Source organism: Dipodomys merriami, unplaced genomic scaffold (genome assembly GCF_024711535.1).
Source record: "Dipodomys merriami isolate MVZ:Mamm:240054 unplaced genomic scaffold, mDipMer1.0.p SCAF_266, whole genome shotgun sequence".
Classification (NCBI taxonomy): Eukaryota; Metazoa; Chordata; class Mammalia; order Rodentia; family Heteromyidae; genus Dipodomys; species Dipodomys merriami.
The window spans coordinates 1460971-1483413 of NW_027204115.1; the positions used below are offsets into that span (position 1 = coordinate 1460971).

General features: G+C 42.0%; 1 protein-coding gene across 8 annotated transcripts in view; it reads right to left on the reverse strand.

Moving 5' to 3' along the window:
• The window catches only part of LOC138837202 (hepatoma-derived growth factor-related protein 2-like), a 292262-nt gene that overhangs the window by 141629 nt on the left and 128190 nt on the right, over positions 1–22443 (reverse strand). The gene's annotated exons all lie outside the window — the stretch shown is intronic.

The following is a 22443-nucleotide window of genomic DNA, read 5'->3' on the forward strand; positions in this document are numbered from 1 at the left end:
CAGATCATCACATCACTAATTTTAACCATCATATTTCAGTGTCTATCTACAGGGAAAAGGGACAGAACAAAGATGGGCACCTCCTATGGAATGGGCACATACCCAATCTGACTCTTTAGGGTTAGATGAACTGCATTTGTGCCAGCTTGCCCTCTTTCACCATGTGTAGACTCCTCCCAGGGCCTGTCCCACCATGCATGACCAGTTGAACTGCACTTCTGCCTGTCCACTCCTTACCTCTAAAGATAGGTCTTCTAAGTTTTCCCTTTTCTTATCTCTTGGTTCACGAATGAAATACACAGTTTTAGACAGACAGAATAGGTAACATCTTTGACAGTGTTAAACTAACCTTTACATTTAAATTTCTAATATTTATCCCCAAATTTTAGCCAAGGGAACTAAATCCCAAACTGCCAATGCATTTTTGTTAAGCCAGATAACTTGATTACAGTATAAACGGCCTTATTCATTTTAAAATATTAGTTTTAAAAATACCAGATTTTCTAATTTGCAAGTTAAAGAATCTTTAAAAAGCCATTTAAAACAATGTGAAGATTCTTTAAAAATTTGGTAATGTCCAGACCTCATAACCTTTTATATTTTAAATTTAAACTCAACAAATTGTTACAGCATGCTGACAATTCTTATCTTTAAACATGTTCACAAACACACACAAAACACTCACACAGATCTTAAAGCACGCAAAAATCAAAATCAGTTGTACATACACTATTTAAAGTTTTTAAACAAAAATTTAAGACAGTATTTCTTTTAAACTAAGTACCTTTGTTGGGCTTCATTTTCCCAGAGCTTGCTTGTTTAGCAAGACAATTCACTAATTAGTCTTTTGAATCCCTTCTGTCAGAGGAAGGTTGGGGGTGGGAGGGATCACCTGAAACTAAACTGGCCTGATTTTTACCCAATTTTAGACAAGAGCACTTTACAAATTGTTACATTGTCAGGACTAGCTGAAAAAGTCCAAACCAGGCAAACAGCCTTCAACACCCTCCCTGACGGCAGCCTCCACAAGGAGAAAATGTAGCTTGAGGCTTGAAGGGAATCAAACTAGATCAGCAACCTTCCATGCCTCACAGGGAGGGTGGGCATAGCAGGCCTGTGACCAAGCCCAGCCAGAGGCTGGAACTTTTATTCCCCTAGAGATGTTCAAATAAAAAACACAAACACAAATAAACACAAAAACCAAGGATCCACATTTAAAACTGGTACCAATTCTAAAAAAGAACTAGACAAGACAACAACCAAAGGCTGAGTTTTGGACTAATGGACCCCCAGCTCATCCCTACCAGAACTCTGTGCTGCTCCCACTCAGCAAGCTGAATCCAGAGTCTGCTGAGTGAGCCTGCCACTTTTACTCAGACCTTCCCTACCCCAGGAAACAGAACAGAAAACACACTGAAGTAAACAAGACAGACAAGTGGCCACAAAGACAAAATCAGGTCTCAGTGAATGGGGTGACATCTCAACTCCACTTATCAGGGGATTCAAACCTCCTCTACTCATTCCAGAGGATTTTTCTTTTAAATTCTTCTGAGATCTCCAGGGAGCACAGGACACATTTCAAAGAGGTTATACCGCTCAGGTGTGACTCGCAGCACCCCATTAAATGAATATACCCCCTCTCTTTTACCCCTTTGAAATGAACCAGCAGGAGGTCGAGAGGAGTAAAGTTTGCTTTGTCCTTGCCCCATCTCTATAAACAAAAGTAGCCAGACAAATACACCAACGACTAGGAGGGAAAAAGAGTGCTAGCCTTGAACTGAAGAGCTGAGGGACAGCGCCCAGGCCCAGAGTTCAGGCCCCACAACTGGACCGCCCAAAAAAAAAAAAAAAAAAAGGGAAAAAGAAATAGGTTAGATACCGACACCACCGGTGTCGCCGTGGATTGGAGATGACCAAACACTGGATTGCTGCGTCTCCAGGGGGTCGACTGGGCCTGTTAGGAGGGGGGTCAATTATCCCAAAAGGTTGAAAGATTGGGCGCTTAGGAGATTGGTGGGAGTCATCACCCCCCAGAGGGTGGGTGAAGTCGCCGCTTGCAGTTTCCAGAATGAAGGAATAAAATTTAGACTTAATTATAAGGAGGAAGGGCACTGAGCTGCGGGCCGGTATCCGACAGCGAGTCTGAAAAAGAAATGGGATGAAGAATGGAGTCGGAGGTGTGGTCACTCCAGGCGCTCTGATGTAGGGGCCCTCGTGCATGCGTCACAAATCACTAGATGCAAAGACATCCATCCCTATTGATGCTCTAGCGAGGTCCCCCTAGTTCCGCCCAAGTGACAGTCCTAGAGCCTGATCAATCATGGGCTGCACAAAGTGAACAAGTTTGTCAGATAGACTCAAGCAATAAAGAAGGTCAAAAAAGAGGCTGCATAAGCAGGCCAGAAAGCTCGGTAGACACCAGGGTGAGACCCAGAGTAGCAACAAAGACCAGTCCCAAAAGCATAAAGTACCTCCTAAGACAATTAAAAACCAGTCATAAATCAACATACCAACACAGAGACACACAATGGATGGTCTTAAAAACTACTCAGCGAGGCTGCCACCATCAATGAGCAGTTCTAAGCACCAACAAGACTTAATATGAACAGCGAGCATGGCAGACTGCTGGTCAACAGTCTGTTCAGAAGGGCTCTCAGAGAGGACCGGGCACTAGGTGCCAGGCCTCGGGGAGCAGTCCACCAGAGGGTTCAGGGGGATGTCTCCCACTGACTCTGCCAGCAGCCTTAAAGCATGTCCGCCAAAGCTATTCGCCAGCCCCAAGACCACACCTGCAGGCTTTCAGATGCAAACAGAAGGGCTCTCAGACAGAGAGGACCGGGCACTATGCGCTGGGCCTCGGGGAGCAGCCCACCAGAGTTCAGACAGTCTGTTCAGAAGGGCTCTCAGAAAGAGAAGGACCAGACACTAGCGCCAGGCCTCGGGGAGCAGCCCACCAAAGGGTTCAGAGGTTGAGGGGATGTCTTCCACTGACCCTGCTGGCACAAATACAAAGCTTGCAAGCAACTCTCAAATTGGTTATAACCAGTATAAATCGGCAATGCCTCAAAACTTACCAGACGTTTCTAGCGACTCAATGATCAAGGTATCTGGGTGGCCTGTAAAGGGGCTTCCGGGCCAATGCACCAAATGTAAAACCCAGAGACTGGAGAGCCCGAAAAGACCACCAGGGACCAAAGATCAATGCAAGCAGCAATGAGTCATTTATTGACTAGCTCGAGCACGGACCCCTCTGTGCACTAATGTCCGAGTGCAGAGAGAGGCCCCCAAAACAGGGTTACAGCACCTATCTCTGATCCCAAGCCCGGGTAGGGGTCTGGAATGTGTTAAATTCAGCTCCAGATCCGGGAGTGTCTAGGGCTCCAGGGCGGGTAGAATAGCAGCTGCATTCTTCAAGCAGGTCTAATACAAAAATGGCAAATACAGGTCTATCTGGTTTATATATATATATATATATATATATATATATATAATATATATATAAAAATATTATATATATTATATATTATACACATATTATATACGAATATATAAACATACACATATTTTATATATTATATATTATATAATATTTATGATATATACTATATATAATATATTATGTATACTATATAGTATATATTATATAGTATATATGATACTATATAGTATATAATGCTATATATTATATGCATACTATATTCCATATTATATTATGTAAAATATAATATATATTATATAGTATATATAGTATGAATATAATATATGTATAATATATAAAAATATATAATATATGTGTATATTTATATATAAATATATATTATATATAAATATATAATATATAAAAATATTATATTTATATATATATATATATCATGCTTCTCAGCATGTCCTTTGTTCTCAACAGTGGATGGTCCTGTGGTCATAGCCCACAACATTAGCTTTTCACCTGAGCATTTGTTAAAAGTCCAGGCTTACTAAATCATAATCTTCATGTTAACAAGTTCCCAGATGGTTCTTATGAATATTCAAGCTTGAAAAACGAGTTGCAGAGGATATTAAAACAGATTGTAAGAACTTACAATCACTTGGATGGGAGCTCCTACACAGCAATGGGAAGGCTGAGGCAGGAGGGTAGTTTTGAAGGCCAGCCTGTAATAGATAATGAGACTGTGTCTCAAAAATAAACAAAAAATTCACATATAGACAGATAAGTTGATAAATTGTAATCAATATTAAAAGAATGTATAAGAACATAAATAGAACTTTTTGTTACTAAATGACAATACCAACAAGTGAAAAGGGAGTGGTTATTATGATGGAGGAGGGGATCATCTGGAAAAAAAAAAAAAGAGTAAAAGCATTGATGTGTAAATATTGAACAAAGCATGATATTTAGCATTTCCTGCCAATAAATTTTGGCAGTTTCAATTTGTAATATTCTGCAGACAGCAGGTGATAACTTTTCAACAATGAACCAGGGCAAAAACAGGTCAGAGTTTAAGCCTCCACAGAACAAAAGCCAGGATCCCTGGGGGCAGCAGTTCTGAATCTGAATGGGGGAGGGGGGAGGGGGAGAAGGAAGGGAATGGATTTGGGGGAAGCCAGGATCCCTGGGGGCAGCAGTTCTGAATCTGAATGGGGCACAGGGGGAGGGAGAGAAGGAAGGGAATGGATTTGGGGGAAGTTTGGGTGCATCACAGCCACTTCCAGAGTTTTTCTTAACTAAGAGCCATGCTCCTTCCCCATAGGAGAAAGCAGACTTCCAAACCAGCTGGAGAGAGTGGAAAACCTTAGTGTGGTTACGCTGGAGCATAGCCTACTTTTCCCCCTGTAATCTGGATGTTATTCATCCCATTATACAGATGAGAAAACAGATCCATTAAAAATTAAGCAACCTGTCCAAGGTCTTACGTGGAATCTAGAGGCCCAGGCAACCTTCCAGTCCTTCCTCCTCCCAGCCATTCCTTTTGGTGATGCTACACAGCTTCTAGATAGGGTAAAGAGGCTACATGGCTGCAGGCACAATGAGCTTGCAATCAGTAAAGGATGCTGCAAATTTCCTAATAATTTCCCTGTATACCTCTGCATTCCCTAGCTTGTTTTCCACCACCTGATCATTCTAACTCTTTCTGAAATGACTCAGGCCAAAAATCACATCTGGAAAGGCTCTGCTTCATCTTCCAGTGGTGCATACTTACAATCTTTCTTGGTAGTTGTAAACTACTTAGAAGTAGACATCATCTTATGCTTTGCCTATACTTGGCAGATAATCAATTTTTCTAACAAATATTTAAATGGATGAGAAGAAGCAAGTGATAAACCTTGATGGAAAGATAAGGCATAGAGGGTCAGAGTGCTTGCCTATAATCCCAGCTATCATAGAGGTGAAGGTAGAAGGATCAGGAATTGGAAGCCAGCCTAGGCAAATCAATGTGACCCTGTATTAAACAATATAGAGGGTTGCCCGGACTCATGCCTGTAATCCTAGCTACTCAGGAGGCTGAGATCTGAGGATCATGGTCCAAAGCCAGCCCAGGCTGGCAAGTCCGTGAAACTCTTACCTCAAATAAACCACCAGAAAATTGGAAGTGGCACTGCAAGTGGTAGAGCTCTAGCCTTGTGCTGAAGAGCTGAGGGACAGTGCCCAGGCCCAGAGTTCAAGCCCCACGACCGACCAAAAAAAATAAAATAGAATAGAGAGGGTTAAGAATATAGCTCAGTGATAGAGCTCTGGGTTTAATTCTTAGGAACAAAGACACATGCATGAGGATATTTTATCTTTACTTTATGAACTTTTCATGTACTAAGAAGTTAACCCTTGAAAAGCACTGATTTTTTTTAGGACAAATACATTCATTTTAATGAAAATCTTTTGCATTGTATTGGCTCCAGTGGTAGAACACTGACCTAGTACATGCACTGAATTCAAACCCCAGTCCTGTTCTCCCCAAAAATTAACAATGACAATCCCTTCCTTTATATTTTAATATAATTATTCATCTTAATACACAATAGTACTAACATATCTTACACTTTGTGGTTTTATAATTATATATATATTCTTTATATATAATATATAATTATTATATATATTATAATACTTATAGACATTTCATGTGATGTTTTAAATCTGATGTAAACATAGTGAGAATTAGCAAAAATATAGGGAAATATAACGAAAATAAAGAACATTACTGAACAAATGCAACAGTGGTATTCACTATGTTAAAAAGTGAACTATATAACCTGTGGATGAGGACAGGATGGAAAAACAGAGAAAGGGAAGAGGTGACATTGTCCAAAAGAAATATACTCTTGGGGGCTGGGAAGGTGGTTCAGTCGTAGAGTGCTTGCCTCGCATGTATGAGGCCCTGGGTTCAATTTCTCAGCACCGCATAAGCAGAAAAAATTGGAAGTGGCACTGTGGCTTAAGTGGTAGAGTGCAAGCCTTGAGCTGAAGAGCTGACAACACCGAACCCCAGAGTTCAAGCCCCACAATGGACAAAAAAAAGTACTCTTTTCCTAACTTAATGTAACTGTACTTCCTCTGTACCTTACCTTTATAATAATAATTATAGCAATAAACTTTTGTAAGAATAGTAATCAAAGATCCAATTCAGTCAGAGGCGTGATAAAGTCAGTGTAAGTTTTCCACCGTGAATATCAAAAAGCAATCAGAACCTGGGTGCCTATAATGCTAGCTTCTCAGCAGACTGAGTGTTGGAAATCTCCATTGGAAGGTACCCAGAGCAGGAAATCCTGTGAGACTCTTTATCTCCAATTAACCAGTGACATGTAGGAAGTGGAGCTGTGGCTAAAGTGGTACAGCACTAGCCTTGAACAAAAATAGTAAAGGGATGCCCAGGCCCTAAATTTAGGCCCCAGGACCAGTTACTCCCCCCCCCCCCAAAAAAAAACAATGAGAGCTTTGACCAGTATGTTAAAAACAAAAATAAAAAATAAAAAATATGGGGACAGGGAGGGATGTTGTTGTGGAGATGGGACAGAAAGGATGGCAGGGGAAAAGACAAAGGAGGAGCCAACAATGCTTGATAAGAAATGTACTCATGCCTGGCACCGATGACTCAGTCCTTTAATCTAGCTACTCAGCAGGCTGAGATCTGAGGGTTGACGTTCAAAGCCAGCTGGAGAAGGAAAGTTCGTGAGACTCTTATCTCCAATAAACCACTAGAAAATCAGAAGTGGCGCTGTGGCTCAAGCCGTAGAGAGCTTGCCTTGAGCTGAAGAGTACAAGGACAGCGCCCAAGCCCCGAATTCAAGCCCCTGGACCGACAAAAAAAAATGTACTCATTACCTTGCTCATGTGATTGTAACCCCTCTGTACAGTATTTTCACAATAAAAACTTATTTAAAATAAATGAAAAGCAAGCTTGTGAGACAGTGACTAGATATGCTTTCTAAGCTGGTCTGCCAATGGGCTGAAGAATATTGTCTTCAGATTCATGGGATAAGAGAAGTCTTAATGAGTCTGAATGCTCAGCCAATTAGAAAAGAAGCTATGCAAGGACAGAGATTGATGGGTGACCTGTGATATCTCCAATGAGTGCTGCCTAGACTACATGCTACTGTCCCAATGGCACCTATTTTTTTTTTTTTTTTGGTCAGTTGTGGGGCTTGAACTCTGGACTTGGATGCTGTCTCTGCTCTCTTCAACTCAAAGTGAGCACTCTACCACTTGAGCCACAGCACCACTTCCAGTTTTCTAGTGGTTTATTGTAGATAAGAGTCTCATGGAGTTTCCTGCCCAGGATGGCTTTGAACCGTGATGCTCAGATCTCAGCCTCCTGAGTAGCTAGCATTACAGGTGTGAGCCACTGGTGCCCAGCTAATGTTCTTTCTTGTATGTTCTCACTCACTTTTTTTCCATCTTTATATATATTTCTTTGTATTGTGTGTGTGGGGGGGTTGTTTTTTGTTTTTTGTTTTTTTTGGTCCTATCGTGGGCCTGAACTCTGAGCCTGGGCGCTGTCCCTCAGCTCTTCAGCTCAAGGCTAGTGCTCTACCACTTGAGCCACAGCGCCACTTCTGGCTTTTTTTTTTTGCTTATGGGTGCTGAGGAATCAAACCCAGGGCCTCAAGCATGCAAGGCAAGCACTTTACACTGAGCCACCTTCCCAGCTGTATTGTGTGTTTGAATTGAGGACCTTGTACTTGCTTGGTTGGCTTGGCTGAGCTCTATTACTTGAACCATATGTCCAGCACATGTTTTTAGCTGGTTATTTTAGACATGAAGTCTCATGGACTTTTCTAATGAAGCTGGCTTTGAATTTCAATCCTCTTGATCTCAGTCTCCTACCTAGCTAGGATTACAGCTGTAATCCATAGAGGTCCAGCTTCAAAACACTTGTAGTTAATTAAAAAGAAAAATATATCTGTTAAATACTACACAGCAAGGTGGTTAGTGTATTGCCACGCCGACCCCAGTAGAGTCTGCTTAAGCATGGGAAACCATCTATCAGACCATGATAGGGGCCTCGAGAGCTATCTCTGAGTTTTGGGACTTCACCGAAGTCTACCTCAGAGAATGGGGCTTTACAGAAACCTATCTCCAAGTTTTGGGATTTCACCGAAGTCTACCTCGGAGAATAGGGCTTCTAAGAGGCCTACTCCTGGGAAAAGGCTGGAAAAACCCCTGGGAAAAGATGTGTTTCTGTCTTTCTTCTCCTCATAAGAGTGCCTATCAATCTTTTACTGTTTCTGCTGTTCATTGTACTTACTCATTGTCAACGTTCCCTTATTCAAAGCTCTTTCTTAAGAGTGTTGATGACTCCAATATCTGATGAGTGTCTTAAAAATATGACTAACTCACCAGAGTTAAGTGCTACCCTGAAACCCCTCTTATGGAGGCTAGTAGACAAGTTATAAGTAAATATAAAAGTATTGGAGGTTTCACAAAGTCACTCCAGCAGAAGGAATTGTAAGAAATTTACAAAAAGTTGTAGGCGCGGCTAGAACAGAAAGAATGTATGGCAATTGCTGAGATAACTACTTAGGAGAAAGAACTTCCTGGCACTCTCATTTACTAAGAGACTTGCTAGATCTAGGCCTCCGTAACCTTATAATTAAGGCCTCTATAGAAATAAGGTAATGGTGAGATGGTGACAAACGTCGAAACCCATTATATTTCTTAGAGATAAGCCGGAAACAAGTGCCTTTCAGGTGACCAGCTGGTGACCACCTAAGAATGAAGCCCTGCAGCAAGATTGTGTAAACTTTTGCCCCTTTTCTTATGAAGACTTCTGTTATAAAAGTTTGTTATCCTCTGCATTAAATCGCACTCAGCACTCAGCACTCAGCACTCAGCATCCACTCCTAATGTGTGTGAGTTGTCTGTTTGCCATCTCCCCATCCTATTCCAGGTTCCTCCCCTAGGTATCCTCCGTCGTCCCGACAGAACCCGGTCCGCGGCAGGTGGCGCCCAACGCGGGGCTCGAAGCAGGGCACGAAGCAGTTTCTTCAGTCAAGGAACCTTGGGAGGTAAGCATCTCTGTCTCTCTCTCTCTCATTTCTTTTCACCTGGAATAGTAGTCAGAAGCTCGTTGGGGTGCTGCAGGCCCCTCAGTTGTGACTGAGAAAGATAACGAGTAAATCATGGGGAGTTCATCTTCTAAGAATAAGGACAGTTTGTCTCTATTTTAAAACATATACTCCACAGCAGCAGTGGGAGAACAAACTAATCCTTGGTTCCCGCAGGAAAAAGGAAACCATTGAAAAAGTGAATGTAACTCTAAGTTCCATAAAGACGGAACTCCTCCTTCGAGAGGAAACAAAAAACGGAAAAAGGGAACCATTGGAAAAGTGAATGTAAATCTAAGTTCCATAAAGACGGAACTCCTCCTTCGAGAGGAAACAAAAAACGGAAAAAGGGAACCACTGAAAAAGTGAATGTAAATCTAAGTTCCATAAAGAGGGAACTCCTCTTCAAGAGGAAACAAAAAACGGACAGAGGGGCAACCAGCCCCTCCCCAAGAGAATAAGAAACAGTTAGATCATTTGATACAATTTTCATATTTCAGGAATGGTGAAAGCCTGCAGGTGTGGTCTTGGGGCTGGCGGAGAGTCTTGGCGGACGCGCTATAAGACTGCCAGCGGGGCCAGTGGGAGACGTCCCCTGGACCCCTGGGTGGGGCTGTCCTCGAGATCGGGTAGAGGGGGTTCGAGTCCCCCCGATTGGCCGATTCTCTCTGGTTGGAAGCCCTTCTGGACAGACTGTCTGACCAGCAGTCTGACGCGCTTGCTGTCTGTCTTGAGTGTGCGTATATGTCTTCTGTTAACTCTAATTTGAATCTTAGGCACGCAGCCCGGGGGCTGGTGGATGAGGGGCTTACTGATCCCCTAGACCAGAGGTAGAGTGCACATTTCCCACTTAATTGCCCCTTCCACCCTTTTAGAATTCCAGGAGTGCCCGGAGCAGATCACCCACCTCCCCAGAGAAAGCGTGACCAAGTGCGCGTACATTACCAACCCCCGTATGCAGCAGTGTGTGTGTGTGTGTGTGTGTGTGTGTGTGTGTGTGTAATTTTAACTTCTTTTTCTTTCTTATCTCGGTTTTATTAATTTGGACACTCCTTGTCGCAGAGATGGGGCAAGGACAAAGCAAGCTTACTCCTCTCAACCTCCTGCTCAGTCATTTCAAAGAGGTAAAAGAGAGGGGGTATAATTTGAGTATAATTGAAAATCTCAGAAGAATCTAAAAAGAAAAATTCTCTAGAATAAGTAGAGGGGGTTCGAGTCCCCTGGTAAGTGGTGAGATGTCACCCCATTCACTGAGACCTGATTTTGTCTTTGTGGCCACTTGTTTGTCTTGTTTAGTGTGTGTGTTCGTTTTATGTTTTCTGAGGTAGGAAAGTTTTGGGTGAGTGTGGCAGGCTCACTCAGCAGACTCTGGATTCAGCTTGCCGAATGAGAACAGCACAGAGATTCAAAAGATTAATTAGTGAATTGCCTTGCTAACAAGCAAGCTCTGGGAAAATGAAGCCCAACAAAGGTACCTAGTTTAAAAGAAATACTGTCTTAAATTTTTGTTTAAAAACTTTAAAAGGTGTACGTACAACTGATTTTGATTTTTGCGCGCTTTAAGATCTGTGTGTTTTGTGTGTGTCTGTGAACGTGTTCAAAGATAAAAAATTGTCAGCATGCTGTAACAATTGGGTGAGTTTAAATTTAAAAATTCAAAAGGTTATGAGGTTTGGACATTACCAAAAATTTTTTTAAAATCTTCACATTGTTTTAAATGGCTTTTTAAAAGGTTCTTTAACTTGCAAATTAGAAAATCTGGTATTTTAAAAACTAATATTTTAAAATGCATAAGTCTGTTTATACTGTAATCAAGTTATCTGGCTTAACAAAAATGCATTGGCTGTTTGGGGTCTAATTCCCTTGGCTAAAATTTGGGGATAAATATTAGAAATTTAAATGTAAAGGTTAGTTTAACACTGTCAAAGATGTTACCTGTTCTGTCTATCTAAAACTGTATTTCATTTGAGAACCAAGAGAAGAGACGGGGAAAAACTTAGAAACCAACAGAAGACCTATCTTTAGGGGTGAAGGGTGAACAAGCAGAAGTGCAGTTCAGCTGGTCATGCAGTGGGACAGGCCCTGGGAGGAGTCCAAACATGATGAGGCAAACTGGCACAAACGCAGTTCATCTAACCCTAAAGAGTCAGATTGGGTGTGTGCCTGCCTATTCCATAGGAGGGGCCAAGTGGCCCATCGTTGTTCTGTCTCTTTTCCCTGCAGATAGGCACTGAAAACATGATGGTTAAAATGAATGATGTGATGATCTGATTAGTATTGCTAAACTTTCCCTTGGATGTGTTAACATTAAAATTAGGAAGGCCTTAAAAAGAGGGTAAAAAGTTATTTGTATAATGTGGCTTACTTTCAATTATGTTCTACAATTAGGATGTTTTTAAAAGTTATAAAGATGTTAAATCTAGCTTTGTGGTATAGTAAAGGTGACTGTAATTCTTGCATTAAGGAAAATTGTCATTTGAGTTTAAAAATCTTAATGTGTGTCTGTTTTAAAACAAGCAGCCAAGAGACAATGAGTGACACTTGGCCTCAAGATTTCAAGGGATCTTTTCAAAATGCAATGAAAACTAAAGTATAAAATATTAAAGGTGATTAATAAGAGGTTTAAAAAAATAGGGAATGGATTTTTGGATATAAAGTTTAAATGTAAAATCATTCTTGACATTGGCCTCAATGTGCAAAAAAAAAAAAAAAGAAAAAAGAAAAAAGAAAAAATTAGGATTATCAAAATAATTGCTATTCTAGTTTGCTCTTCTAGGTTTTTTAAGTTTCCAGCAAGCCCAAAGCAAAGCACAGAGGATTCTTACAAGTTGTCCGATGTAACTTTGACTCTTAATAAGTTTCAGGTAAGAGCATGCTTAAAAGCTACTTCTATGTTGACCACCTTGTTGCTTTTAATTGGAGTAAAATGGCCTTCTGTAAGACTCCTTGATCTGCAATCTGGTTCAAAGCCAGCCCGGGCACAAAAAGGTTCCTGTGAGACTGTCACCTCTATTCAGCCAGCAGCAGAGTACTAGCCCTGGACCAAAGAGTCAGGGGACAGTACTCAAGCCCCAAGCTGGAGACTCACAGTGGCAGAGAGCTAGCCTTGAGCTGTAGAGCTGAGGGATAGTGCTCAGGCCCCGAGTTCAAATCCAGCAACCAGCTAAAGGGAAATGCCAATGAGGCATTTATCCCAATGTGGAGAAGACACTCCTGGGACAAAAACAATGGAGGAGCATCCAGAGGCAGTAAGCCACTGCTTGGATGGCAAAAATGTCAGATCCTAGAGTCATTTGTGCATGGCCCTTCAAAACTGGTCAGAGCCGGGAGGTCATGGGAAGAGTTTATAAGCATGCCTAATGTTCATGACTACCTTGTAAGGGACAGGAACTTGCCAGTCCTCTGTGATAGTAAAAAGCTAATGTTATAAAATGTGGGAGATAGCTTAAATCTTAATCCCTTTATGTGCCAAAAGCTCTAATTGGCAGTAACTATTGAGCTGACACTAGTTACATGAAATTCATCTGCCCAGGAAAAAGTTTGTAAACCTGAGAGAGTGTTTCTATTGATATCTGTCTTAGGCATTATTTGGGATCATTAGAGATCACATTCCTAAGCCATCTAAAAAGATGCTTTTTACAAACCAGAGTGCTAAACAAGCTACACTACTGTAGCCGGAGAAAAGGTCTGTGCAGTTGTCAAAAGTTAAATATTGTTCTTAATGACATCTTACCCTGATAGCCTCTTTGTAAAATAGGCTAAGGTTATAGGCTCCTGGCTAGCTAAGATCAACGCCCCTAAAGTCAGCTTGAAGAAGTTACAGAAGATGGACCTTCGCCCATCAACCCCCTTTTAAGATCAAGAGTCCAGAGTCAGTTTTGAAAAAATGAGGCAAAATAGATAAAATAATTTTTTTTAGAAAAAGGCATAAAGAATAGTGTTAACAGCTGTAGGTGTGCAAGTGTGGAGACTGCATCTGTCAAAGATGGTTACAAGACTAAGCCTTCTGTGTCTATTTATAAAAAAAAAAAAAATCTGGTTAGTAAAAAAAAGTTATTTTGGTAAATTGTCCTGGGCTATTGTCTAAATGTTCTTAGAAACCAACGGAGTCACGGCCTGCCAAGCCTATGTATTACTTGCATCCTTAACCAGTCTGTGTAGGAATTTGCAGCCCAGCACGAGAGACCCTGTTGCTGCTGCTGCTACTGCTGTACACCTTAATGGGTAAAGTTCAACGACGGCCTGACAGTCACCTGGAGGAACTCCTGCTTGATTCCATCACCTGAGTCGGCTTCCTGGTTGAAAGCTGCTAAATCTAAGATCTTGTGGGACATTCTTTTGGGTGATATCCAGAAACCCTCTCTTCCCACAGTGGATATTGGGGACAAGGATATCACTGGCTTGCTTGTCTTAGGCACTTCAGTGCATAGTAACTGGAAATCCACTCTATGGTCACAGCCTAGTTTGACTCTGATATGGTAATAACCTGAGTGTGTTATCAATAGAGGTAATACTCTTAGCCTTAAAATCTAGCAAGCTTCTGCATCACGGTGGTGCCTTAAGGCTGTTCTAAGATAAAGGTTCCGCAAGCCAAAGGAAAATTGGGCAGTTTTAAACTACAGCCACAAAGATGGTCAAGAGATTGTAAAGAAAGAGGGTGGTAATGAAAGCCTTGGGAAAGGAATTGTAAAGAAAGAAGGAAGTAAAGAAAGCCTTGGAAAGAGAATTGGGGAAATTTGAAAAGTAAGGATTGTCTTTAAGACAAACCTCAGAAAGTTTAAGTATGTCGCAAATGGTATGAGTATGTCTTAAAATTGGAGCTTACAAGTACAGCTGGTATAAAATTGATACACGGAGTCAGGACTGGTGAAAATTAAAATTAAAAAAAAAAAAAAAGGGGGCAAATGCCACGCCGACCCCAGTAGAGTCTGCTTAAGCATGGGAAACCATCTATCAGACCATGATAGGGGCCTCGAGAGCTATCTCTGAGTTTTGGGACTTCACCGAAGTCTACCTCAGAGAATGGGGCTTTACAGAAACCTATCTCCAAGTTTTGGGACTTCACCGAAGTCTACCTCGGAGAATAGGGCTTCTAAGAGGCGTACTCCTGGGAAAAGGCTGGAAAAACCCCTGGGAAAAGATGTGTTTCTGTCTTTCTTCTCCTCATAAGAGTGCCTATCAATCTTTTACTGTTTCTGCTGTTCATTGTACTTACTCATTGTCAACGTTCCCTTATTCAAAGCTCTTTCTTAAGAGTGTTGATGACTCCAATATCTGATGAGTGTCTTAAAAATATGACTAACTCACCAGAGTTAAGTGCTACCCTGAAACCCCTCTTATGGAGGCTAGTAGACAAGTTATAAGTAAATATAAAAGTATTGGAGGTTTCACAAAGTCACTCCAGCAGAAGGAATTGTAAGAAATTTACAAAAAGTTGTAGGCGCGGCTAGAACAGAAAGAATGTATGGCAATTGCTGAGATAACTACTTAGGAGAAAGAACTTCCTGGCACTCTCATTTACTAAGAGACTTGCTAGAACTAGGCCTCCGTAACCTTATAATTAAGGCCTCTATAGAAATAAGGTAATGGTGAGATGGTGACAAACGTCGAAACCCATTATATTTCTTAGAGATAAGCCGGAAACAAGTGCCTTTCAGGTGACCACCTAAGAATGAAGCCCTGCAGCAAGATTGTGTAAACTTTTGCCCTTTCAGGCGACCAGCTGGTGACCATCCAAGAACGAAGCCTTGCAGCAAGATTGTATAACCTTTTGCCCCTTTTCTTATGAAGACTTCTGTTATAAAAGTTTGTTATCCTCTGCATTAAATCGCACTCAGCACTCAGCACTCAGCACTCAGCATCCACTCCTAATGTGTGTGAGTTGTCTGTTTGCCATCTCCCCATCCTATTCCAGGTTCCTCCCCTAGGTATCCTCCATCGTCCCGACAGAACCCGGTCCGCGGCAGTGTATATTTTGTTTTCTCTAATCATATGGTAGAACTTTTAACTTTCATGAGATAAACTAAAATTAAGGTTAACTAAAAAATACTATATGGGGCTGGGAAAGTGGCCCAGTGGTAGAGTGCTTGCCTTGCATGCATAAGCCCTGGGTTTGATTCCTTAGCACCACATAAACAGAAAAAGCTTGAAGGGGGACTGTGGCTCAAGTGGTAGAGCACTAGCCTTGAGCTGAAGAGCTGGGGGACAGCGCCCAGGCCCAGAATTCAAGCCCCATAACCGGCAAAAAAACCCCAAAAACTATATGATATAATATGCTTTGAAAATGTATCATTAGATATTGAATTCAATTTGAAATAAACACTTAGACATTTATCCTTGATTTTAACCAGTATATGTAGAAATATTTAATAGTTTTCAGAAATTTTCTATTTGCATTTCAAGAATCAAACTAGGCTTTAATTCCCATGTCCTGCATAGAGAGCAGGAAATGTTTCTTTTTCTGTTTTTTCCCCGTGTTAATCTAAAATCCTTACTAAAACTCAAAAAAATTTTTTTGAATCAAGCTTCATTGGACAAAGGTTGCTCAACATTTTAACCCAATCCATTCAGAAAAAAACCTAAAGACTCCATCTCCCGTTAACCAGCAAAATGCTGGATTAGAGGCATTCCTCAAATGGTAGAGCACCAGCTTTGAGCAAGGGGGGGGGGGGAATTGTTGTAGGGTTTGAATTCTGGGCCTGCCTCCTGTTCCTAAGTTCTTCAGCTCAAGGCTAGCACTTTATGATTTGAGCCACTTCCAGTTTTTTCTGTTTATGTGGTGCTGAGGAATCAAACCCAGGGCCTCATGCATGCAAAGCAAGCTCTACCACTGAACCACCTTGCCAGCCCCTCTGCACATTACCTTTATAATAACAACAAACTTAGCTGGTGGCCCGTGGCTCACGCATATAATCCTAGCTACTCAGAAGGCTGAGATCTGAGGATTATGGTTCAAAGCCAGCCCAGACAGGAAAGTCCGTGAGACTCTTACCTCCAATAAAGCACTAGAAAACCATTAGTGGTGCTGTGGCTCAAGTGGTAGAGTGCTCTTCTTGAGCCCAAGAGTGCAGGGACAGGGCCCAAACCCAGAGTTCAAGCCCCATGACTGACAGATAATAATAATAATAATAATAATAATAATAATAATAATAATAATAATAATAATAACAACAAACTTTTATAAAAATCAAATTTCACTAACTAGTAGTACTTCATCCGTGTGAAGATGATGTATTAGTGAATGACAAGTTCTAGAGATGAGTAATGAGAATGGCTAAGAAGATGTATTTGTTTAGAAGGAAGGAGAAATACTTCACTATTCTGAGTTTTTTGTTTTTGTTAGTTTGGTGGGGTTTTTTGGTCAGTCATGGAGTTTGATCTCTGGGCTTGAGCTCTGTCCCTGCACATTTCAGCTCAAGGTGAGCACTCTACCGCTTGAGCCACAACACCACTTCCAGTTTTCTAGTGGAGAGAAGAGTCTCATGGAGGGCTGGGAAGATGGCTCAGTGGTAGAGCGCTTGCCTTGCATGCATGAGGCTCTGGGTTCATTCCTCAGCACCACATAAGCAAAAAGTAAAAAGCCGGAAGTGGCGCTGTGGCTCAAGTGGTAGAGCGCTAGCCTTGAGCTAAAGAGCTGAGGGCAGTGCCCAGGCCCAGGGTTCAGGCCCACGACCAGACCCAAAAATAAAAAGAAAGTTAAAAAAAAAAGAGTCTCATGGACTTTCCTGCCAGGGCTAGCTTTTAACAGTGATCCTCAGATCTCAGCCTGCTGAATAGCTAGGATTACAGGTGTGAGCAACCAGCCCCTGGTTTATTCTGTGTTTCTTATCAATACTATATTTACTCTGTTCATGTAGGAATCTTATTTTTGTTGTTGTTGTTGGTTGTGTGGCCTGAACTCTGGGCCTGGGCGCTGTCCCCCAGCTCTTCAGCTGTAGACCAGGGCTCTACCACTTGAGCCTCAGTCCCACTTCCAGCTTTTTCTGCTTATGTGGTGCTGAAGAATCAAACCCAGGGCCTCATGCATGCAAGGCAAGCACTCTACCATTTAGCCACCTTCACAGTGCCTCATGTGGGAGTCTTTCTCACTCTACAGCTCAAAAGATGGAAGAGATAGAATTGGGTTATTATCTGCTTTCTCTCTTAAGCCATAAGTGTTACTAAAAAAAGAAAAAACTCAGCAAATCTATGCAAGTTCTTGTAAGGTCCGCTCCTGGATGGCGAGCAGACTCCACCCTCCTCACAGCAAAGTCTCCACCCAGTACCTGCGTTACCTAGGCAACTGGGACACCTGGAAGACGTCACATCTGCATCCGCTGAGGTCACATCTGAATTTGATGTGGCCACACCTTTCCCCACCCATACCCTAGATAAGGGCTAGCCCAGGCCCAGACTCCTTTTTCTCTCTTGGTTCATTTCTAGCTCTCTCCTCTCTCTCTGTTCTATTCTATTCTAGCTCTCTCTCTGTTCTTACCTCTCTCTTGCTCTTCTTTTCTAGCTCTCTCTGCTCTCTCTCTGTTCTAGCTCACTCTGTTCTATTCTAGTTCTCTCTCTGTTTTATTCTAGCTCTCTCTGTTCTATTCTAGCTCTCTCTCTGTTCGTTTCTAGCTCTCTCTGTTCTTTTCTTGCTCTCTCTGCTCTTTTCTAGCTCTTTCTTTTGCCAGCCACGTGGAGTGCCAACCTTGCCTGGTCCCAGCAGGGCTACTGAATAAACCTACCCCTTACCTGAATACCACGTGAGTGCTGGTGCAGTTCTTACTCGGTTACCTCTTTTTAAAAACCTAACATAAATGGTGCCGTGACTCGGATAAAGGCTTAAAGTCATGAAAGCTGGGATTTCTGTGTTTTTTTTTTCCTCTTTTTTCTTTTTTTGTTCTTTCCTTTTTGCTCTGAGGAATACCCGCAGTTCTGACGGCCTTTTGCGAACCAGTCTGTCTGCGGCGGAATCAACGCATCGATACCATTGCTGCCTTCACATCCACGTCCACACCACTTCTCTACTCTGGTGAGTGAAACTACTCTACGGCTCTCTGTTACTCAGTCTCTGTCCAGACGTGGCGCCACGCCAGAGAGCTCCTACAGCCTTTAGCTGAAAGGCCGGTCACTTCTGAAGCCGAGGACGCTTGGCTTTGGGGGCTTGGCCATTTCTCTCTAAAGGGCTCTGGGGGAAGTCGGGACGCCACTTCTGCCTGGTCAGCTCTCTCCTTCACTCACCAGACTGACTCTACTCATTTAATGGGGTGCTACGAATCACGCCTGAGCCGTGAAACCCCTTTGAAATGCCTCCTGTGCTCCCTGGAAAGCCAGAGAGCCTAATTTTACACAGTTTTTGCTACTGCAATGGTCAATGGTCAGAAGTTTAATTTCAGGCTGTCTTTGCTCTCTCTCTGCCATTCATGTCCAACTTTCTACCCTTTTTTCTACAACTTTTTGGCTTGTGCCTTGAAGAGTGCGACGCAGGCTGGGTCCCAGGGACCCCCCTCTAGGTTCCCTCTCAAAGGCTAGCCAATGTAGGCTTGATCTATTTGTTCAGGGTTTCTTTGCATTCTTTCAGAAATTCGCCATCTTGAATTCGCCATCTTGGCCACGTGGTGGGTTAAGGGTTTGACCCCATCTGACCCTTAACCTTCCACTAAGTTTACTACTGCATCTATTCTAAGGTGCCTTGCTAACAAGTTGCTCTTTTCACAGGCCCTAGTAATGGAGGCCCAACCATCTGATATGCTTTGTTAGCAAAGATGTCTAAATGTTGTTGAAATTTTAGGTTTTAAGTTTTGCCTTTTTTGTTTTGTGTTGTGTATTCTACTACTGACTAAATGGTTCTAAAATACTGGGCATATCTATGCTAAAATTCTCATCACATCTAATGAGTTTTGTCATTTCAGAATATTTGTTGGTCAATTCTTGATAAGAACCAGGTAAGCTCTACTTATTCTACTTGATCTCCTTGTTGCTCTAACTGGAACTTAGCAGTCCATCTAACATGATTGCTGGATTGTATAACAATACATTTGACTGGGCACTGGTGCTCACACTGGTAATCTTGGCTACTCAGGAGGCTGAGATCTGAGGATTGTGGTTTGCAGTCAGCCCAAGCAGGAAAGTCTGTGAGACTCTTTTTTTTGTGTGTGTGAAAATACTGTAGAGAGGGGTTACAATTACATGGGCAAGATAATGAGTACATTTCTTATCAAGCATTGTAGCCTCCTTTGTTTCCCCTTCTCATCCCTTCCTATCCTCCCCCGACCCTCTCACCCAACCCTCCCCCACGACCAAAAGTTCGTTTTCAACATAACGACTTGTCCATTGTGAGACTCTTATTTTTTCTTTTCTTTTCTTTTTTTTTTGCCAGTTGTGGGGCCTGAACTCTGGGCTTGGGCACTGTCCCTCAGCTCTTCAGCTCAAGGCTAGTGCTCTACCACTTGAGCCACAGTGCCACTTCCAGCTTTTCCTGCTATGTGGTGCTGAGGAATCGAACCCAGGGCCTCATGCATGCAAGGCAAGCACTTTACCACTGAGCCACCTTCTCAGCCCCATTGTGAGACTCTTATTGCTAATAAATCACCACAAAAGCTGGAAGTGGATCTGTGTCTTAGATGTTAGAGTGCAAGCATTAAGCATAAAAGCTCAGGGACAGCTCAGGCCCTGAGTTCAAACTCCAAAACTAGTTGTCCCCCCCCCCAAGAAAAAAAAGAGTATTTAGTCTGGTAGACTGGTTTCCAAAGTGGAATGTTAAGTAGAGCCCAGAAGTTAATATTTCTGTTCTTCCAGATTCTCACTAGCAATTACTGTTGTCCATGTTCTGGATTTTGGCCATTCTGATAAGTGTGCTGTGCTGTGCTGTATGTGTGTGTGTATACGCTCGTGCCAATCTTGGGGTTTGAACTGAGGCATAGGGCTAGCCCGGAGTTTTGGTTAATTGGAAATGAGTCTCACAGGCTTTTAGGCCTAGGCTGGCTTTGAACCATGATCCTTTAATGTTTTCTTTCTGGGTACCTAAGACTATAGGTATGAGCCATCTGCACCTGGCTCTTTTTAATCTGCGATTCTTTTATCCACAATTTTTTTGGGGGGAGCCCGGTCGTGGGGTTTGTACTCTGAGCCTGTGCGCTGCCCCTCAGCTCTTTAGCTCAAGGCTACTGCTCTACCACTTGAGCCACAGCGCCACTTCTGGCTTTTTGCTTATGTGGTGCTGAAGAATCGAACCCAGGGCCTCAGGCATGCAAGGCAAGCGCTTTACCACTGAGCCACTTTCCTAGCCCCTGCAATTCTTTTATGAAATATGATGTGGAACATTTTATCATATGCTTGTTTGCCTTATCCTCTTTGATGTGTTTTAAAGCCTTTAGCCAACTTTTAGAATTGGTTTGCTTTCTTTTTATTGTTGAAGTTTAAGAGTTCTTTTTTTTTTTTTTTAGTTTAAGAGTTCTTTACCTATTTTGGGTGCTTTGAGAGACTTACTGTTCTGTAATTGCACTCAATTTTAAAATTATCATGTATTATTGGAATGAGTGATAAATATATTTGTATTGTTGAAAAAGAACAGAGGTGAAGCCACTTAGCATAGAACATGGAATGTATATGTTTAATAATATTATTTGGATTTTTTTTAGTGGGGGGTCCGGTCATGGGGCCTGAACTCTGGGCTTGGGCACTGTCCCTCAGCTCTTCAGCTCAAGGCTAGCACTCTACCACTTGAGCCACAGCGCCACTTTCGGCATTTTTTCTTTTTGCTTATGTGGTGCTGAGGAATCAAACCTAGGGCCTCAGGCATGCAAGGCAAGCGCTCTACCACTGCGCCACCTTCCCAGCCCCTCACACAGGTTTCTTAAGTAGTATGCTAACTAAAGGAGATAACAGAGAACTACCTTATAACTAAAAGAATAATATAGGTATTTTGGAATGATCTGGTTTTTAACAAAAAAATTTTTGGGGTGGGGGTCGGTTGTGGCACTTGAGTTCAGGGCATGTTCATTGTCCTTGGGCTTTTGTGCTCAAGATTAGCACTCTACCACTTTGAGCCACAGCTCCACTTCTGGTTTTCTGGTGGTTAGTTTCCTACTGAGGCTGTCTTTGAACCATGATCCTGAGATCTCACCCTTGAGTAGCTAGGATTACAGGTGTGACCCACTAGCACTCAGCTTGATCTGATTTTTTAATTATTATTACAATTTTTAGTAAATCTAAAAGGTCATGTGAATGGGTTTTGCATTATTTTTCCATCTGGTCTCACTCCTCTTTGTCCCCTCATGCACACAGTTTCTACTTTTACAGCCTCCTGCTGTTTTTTGTGTTTATATCTGTATCTTCCATGTCTTTCTTCCAGTTTCTTTGAGTCTATAAGTGTCTTCCCTGATAAAATTGAAAGTTCTCTATAAATTCTTTGTAGGAGTTCAGGCTTGATATAAACATTTCTCTTTAGTATTTCTATTAGGTCTCTCCATGTTGGGTATATACTCTGTATTCTGTAGATACTAAATGATTGAATAAACAGATTTCAAGCTTTCACATTATACCCACCCTTCTTCCTTCCTTCATTCCTTGTCTTTTTTTTGCAAGTCCTGGGGCTTGAACTCAGGGCCTGGGCACTGTCGCTGAGCTTCTTTTGTTCAAGGATGGCACTCTACCACTTGAGCCAGAGCACCATTTTTGGCTTTTTCCGTTTTTGTGGGACTGAGGTAGCAAACCCAGGGCTTCATGTATGCTAGGCAAGTACTCTGCCACTAAGTCACATTCCCAGCCCTGAACTAATTTTTCATTTAAAAATGTACATTTACCATTTGTTCTTGCTACACATTTTTATAATGCTATTAAAACTTACACAAGAAATTACAAAATATTATTTAGAGCTTGTAAAAAGCTCTACTGTTACTAGCTTTATGTATTTTTCCATTATTTTTGTAAATG